Raw genomic sequence first — 6,000 nt, 5'->3', positions numbered from 1 at the left:
CATCGAGAGCAAAATATGAAGGTACAGTAGGGACTTTCAAGCGAATAGACAAACGATCGATACCTGAACAAAGTGTGAGAAGGGGGTTGAGAGCATCGGGAATAGATCATCTCTCGGAAGGTGGCTCGTGACAACACACAAAGCCAAGAGCAAATGATACTTCGGAATAAAGGATATATAGGAGAGCCAGGTTTCGATCATGTGGAACCGTGGGTTATGGGCCCACCATGTGGGTTAAAAGTAGAAAGGGGGCTGATAGCAAGGCATGTCAGATGATAGACTGTCAGTTATGTTGTCAACAACGTTGGTACCAAGGGCGAGGTACGGAGAGAACTATTTTCCTGCTTGTTGTATGAGGCGGACCAATAGGCAAAGTTCTCATCCATCGGTGGCTACCAAAATGTCATCAACTATAGTAACAGGATCTTACTGACACGGTTCTACACCAAGGTGTTTACATAAGCAGAAAAAAAATATTACTGCTTAGATCATATAGATCACAAGAAAGGTTAAACAAAACAATGGGAAGGAAAAGGCGATCATTAGATTAATCAGATCATTGGAATGGAAAATGTGTTTACACACAAGAATTGGGAGTATATCCTCCCAAGGGGAAGCGGAGCAGGATATACATGATATGACAGCAAGTTCAAAAGCATTTAGATACAAGGGGCGAGGGAAGAATCATGATATTATCCACATCACGGTGTTAGAATAATAAATCGAGAAACATTTAGCATTGCGCTTCCAATGTTCTTATTGATATTCTGAATACGTCAGCCATGCTTCGAGGTAGCATTAACATGGTGTTACAAGTAGGGGTTGGAGTTGAAGATCACAAGAAATACTCAAGGAACAACTGCAGGAATAGCAAGGAGTCCAAGGTTTAACCAAGATATGATGAAACATGTGTTGGAAAGAAGACAAGGGGGGTAGTCGATGATAACTCAAATCATCGTAGGTCAAGGATGGTATTTCTCACCATGAATTCAATTGTCATTTCAATAGAAGTCAAAATGTTGATGCTGATCATGACGCATTTGTCGAGAGGCTCTATGAAGATGTCATCGAGGAGTGATGCCATCAAGCAACAGGAAGGATGAAGCAAAAGGCTATTGGAACCACGGATACGACACAAAGTCGAAATCAAACTTGCTATTCAAGGTGAAATGATATGACGAGAAAGATCGATGTAAGCTTAGCTCATCATCAAAAATTATGCTTCGGGAAGAAGGAGCGGGTAGCACAGTTAAAATTTAGCACGATAATGATATATATATTTGGGCTAGGAAGGACTAGAAGGATTATCAAACTCATAAGCAACAAAATTACTTAGAGTGGTTGAATTCAGGGTGCGGAATCAATTCACTCATTGGTGTTCTCGAGTGACCAATAACTCGAAACCCAAGAAGTGACAATGACGGGGAAATGTAGTACTTCATCAAATGTTCATAAGATGTAGTTCAATGGCATGATATCCTCGAGATACCAGAGTAATACTTGAAGGTAGATCATAAATAGAGGTTAGACAAATGAAATGATCTGCAGAAGACAAGTATTTTAACTTGTCCGGGAAATGGAGTTAAGGAGAAACTATGGTCGGAACCACAGTTATGAATGATCAAACCACCGATACAAGATGAACTTATAACAAGGGGTAATAAGTTTTACGAGCAGCTTCCACGATAAGTTCTACATCGGGTCCTTGGGCATGAACACAAGGGTTCAAGGTCGACTCCCACTTCTTCAATGCATAACCTTTCATTCACTCCTCATTTTTTGAAGAAATTGTAGTGCAGGGGATTTTATCTGGCGAAGTACCAGAAGAGTAGGACTCATGAGAACTCTCAGGTTCACTCGGATTATGGAAGGCATAAGTTCAACCCATCGGGGCATTTTTACGAATCTATACAACCATCAACCAAGCAAAGATACGAGTTCAAAAGCAGAGTATCGGAGTCAAAGAAGATGATACAATTTACCGAAGGTATTATGTATCAGGAGAAAACTCACAAGACTTTCAATGTGAAGGACATTGTTGGATAACAACCCGGCAATGGATCTGGCAATTCACAACAGAGTTGATGTGAGTATCGGTAATCAATCAGATGAAGAAGGGGATGCAAAGGCATCGGCTTATAGAATCGTCTGAATGATTCGATGCTTGGGTACAAAGGAAATTATGATTTCAAGACGAAGGATCAGAAGCAGAGGATCTGACCAAAAGATGAGTAAGTTGAATAGACTTAGAGGTGTACCGATTAAATCTGGATTGGGCAAGAACCATCTCATATCTGGAAGGATGTCTGAGCCGGAAAGAAAATTTCCAAAGATTAATTGTTGATTGCGAGTAATCGCACACATGCTGAATCCATAGGAACAGAATGACAATCACAAAGAATTATAAAGAATATTGCTAGACCTATGGAATTACTCCTAATGCAAGCAGGCAAGGAGAATCAAGAGCAATTGGCTACAGAGGAATTTGAAAGATCAGATAGCCTTTTCAGGTATTTTGGAAAGTAAATGAACAACTCGGTATGAACGAACCCCTGTTAAGTGAATTATCCGCAGTTCGAAAAGAAGTTGTAAAGGAGAAGGCACAAAGGATTCTCAGAACAACGGAGAGTACTAGGGGCATCTGGTAATAACATGAGCAACTAGGTATGAAGGTACAATCGGCAAGGATATTATCCATGGAGACTTATCGGTGGTAAGGAACTGCAAAGCAGTGGGCACATGGTCTCGGAAAACATCGAGGAGTATCCGCAGAATCTTCTGGCGAAGCAAGCAATCATCGATAATGTTGGGGCCCTTTGGGAGGAACTGGGTACGAGAACCTAATGTTAGAGTTAGTAAAATGGTTAACCCGAATAGAGGAGAGATCAGAGTCCCAGAGTATAGACGAGGAATAAAAGATCCTAATACCACCCAATTGGCGACGTGGGCCCGTAAGCCACACGGCCAAGTTAGTAAAACAGTTTTTGGTTTCTAGACTCAACTTCGGCCAAGGAGTTGGAAAGGGGGCTACCTACAGGCAGTCGGCTCTGATACCAACTTGTGACGCCCTCGATTCAACCGTACACTAATCATACATGCAAATGTGTACGATCAAGATCAAGGACTCACGGAGAGATATCACAACACAACTCTAGACACAAATTAAAATAATACAAGCTTTATATTACAAGCCAGAGGCCTCGAAGGCTCGAATACATAAGCTTGAATACACAAGAATCAACGGAAGCAACAATATCTGAGTACAGACATGAGTTAAACAAGTTTGCCTTAAGAAGGCTAGCACAAAAGCAACAACGATCGAAAAGGCAAGGCCTCCTGCCTGGGAGCCCCCTAACTACTCCTGGTCGTCGGCGGCCTCCACGTAATAGTAGGCACCCTCGGGGTAGTAGTAGTCGTCGGTGGTGTCGTCTAGATCCTGGGCTCCACCATCTTGTTGCGACAACCAGAAAGAAGAAAGAAGGGGGAAAAGGGGAAGCAAAGCAACCGTGAGTACTCATCCAAAGTACTCGCAAGCAAGGATCTACACTACATATGCAACTGTTGGGGAACGTAGCATAAATTCAAAATTTTCCTACGTGTCACCAAGATCTATCTATGGAGTCATCTAGCAACGAGGGAGGAGTGGATCTACATACCCTTGTAGATCGCGCGCGGAAGCGTTCAAGAGAACGGGGTTGATGGAGTCGTACTCGTCGTGATCCAAATCACCGATGATCCTAGCGCCGAACGGACGGCACCTCCGCGTTCAACACACGTACGGAGCAGCAACGTCTCCTCCTTCTTGATCCAGCAAGGGGGGAGGAGAGGTTGATGGAGATCCAGCAGCACGACGGCGTGGTGGTAGAAGTAGCGGGATTCCAACAGGGCTTCGCCAAGCGCTGCGGGAGGAGGGAGATGTGTCATGGGAGGGAGAGGGAGGCGCCAGGGCTTGGGTTTGGCTGCCCTCCCTTCCCCCCACTATATATAGGGCCAAGGGAGAGGGGGGAGGCGCAGCCTTGGCCCTTCCTCCAAGGAAGGGTGCGGCCAGGGGAGGAGTCTCTCCTCCCCAAGGCACCTCGGAGGTGCCTTCCCCCTTTAGGACTCTTCCTTTCCCTCTTCTCTTGGAGCATGGGCCTCTTGGGGCTGGTGCCATTGGACCATATAGGCCAAGGCGCACCCCCTACAGCCCATGTGGCCCCCCGGGGCAGGTGGCCCCACCCGGTGGACCCCCGGGACCCTTCCGGTGGTCCCGGTACAATACCGGTGACCCCGAAACTTGTCCCGATGGCCGAAATAGCACTTCCTATATATAATTCTTTACCTCCGGAACATTCTGGAACTCCTCGTGACGTCCGGGATCTCATCCGGGACTCCGAACAACTTTCGGGTTACCGCATACTAATATCTCTATAACCCTAGCGTCCCCGAACCTTAAGTGTGTAGACCCTACAGGTTCGGGAGACATGCAGACATGACCGAGATGACTCTCCGGTCAATAACCAACAGCGGGATCTGGATACCCATGTTGGCTCCCACATGTTCCACGATGATCTCATCGGATGAACCACGATGTCAAGGACTTAATCAATCCCGTATACAATTCCCTTTGTCTATCGGTATGACACTTGCCCGAGATTCAATAGTCAGTATCCCGATACCTTGTTCAATCTCGTTACCGGCAAGTCTCTTTACTCGTTCCGTAACACATCATCCCGTGATCAACTCCTTGATCACATTGTGCACATTATGATGATGTCCTACCGAGTGGGCCCAGAGATACCTCTCCGTCACACGGAGTGACAAATCCCAGTCTCGATTCGTGCCAACCCAACAGACACTTTCGGAGATACCCGTAGTGTACCTTTATAGCCACCCAGTTATGTTGTGACGTTTGGCACACCCAAAGCACTCCTACGGTATCCGGGAGTTGCACAATCTCATGGTCTAAGGAAATGATACTTGACATTAGAAAAGCTTTAGCATACGAACTACATGATCTTGTGATATGCTTAGGATTGGGTCTTGTCCATCACATCATTCTCCTAATGATATGATCCCGTTATCAACGACATCCAATGTCCATGGTCAGGAAACCGTAACCATCTATTGATCAACGAGCTAGTCAACTAGAGGCTTACTAGGGACATGGTGTTGTCTATGTATCCACACATGTATCTGAGTTTCCTATCAATACAATTCTAGCATGGATAATAAACGATTATCATGAACAAGGAAATATAATAATAACCAATTTATTATTGCCTCTAGGGCATATTTCCAATAGTCTCCCACTTGCACTAGAGTCAATAATCCAGTTCACATCGCTATGTGACTAACACTCAAGGTCACATCCCCATGTGACTAACACCCAAAGAGTTTACTAGAGTCAATAATCTAGTTCACATTACCATGTGATTAACACTCGATGAGTTCAGGGTTTGAACATGTTATGCTTGTGAGAGATGTTATAGTCAACGGGTCTGAATCTTTCAGATCCGTATGTACTTCGCAAATTTCTATGTCATCTTGTAGATGCAACTACTACGCTACATTTGGAGCCATTTCAAATAATTGTTCTACTTGGAGCTATTCTAAATTATTGCTCCATTATAGGTATCCGGTATCTCTACTCAGAGCTATCCGGATAGGTGTTAAGCTTGCATCGACATAACTCTTTACGTCGAACTCTTTATCACCTCCATAATCGAGAAGATTCCTTAGTCCACTAGTTACTAAGGATAACTTTGACCGCTGTCCTGTGATCCATTCTTGGATCACTCTTGTACCCCTTGACTGACTCATGGTAAGGCACATTTCAGGTGCGGTACACAGCATAGCATACTGTAGAGCCTATGTCTTAAGCATAGGGGACGACCTTCGTCCTTTCTCTCTATTCTGCCGTGGTCGAGCTTTAAGTCTTAACTTCATACCTTACAACTCAGGCAAGAACTCCTTCTTTGACTGATCCATCTTGAACACCTTCAAGATCATGTCAAGGTA

This window comes from Triticum aestivum, chromosome 3A (assembly GCF_018294505.1).
Source record: "Triticum aestivum cultivar Chinese Spring chromosome 3A, IWGSC CS RefSeq v2.1, whole genome shotgun sequence".
In the NCBI taxonomy this organism is placed as follows: domain Eukaryota; kingdom Viridiplantae; phylum Streptophyta; class Magnoliopsida; order Poales; family Poaceae; genus Triticum; species Triticum aestivum.
Note: the sequence above shows the minus strand (reverse complement) of the source record.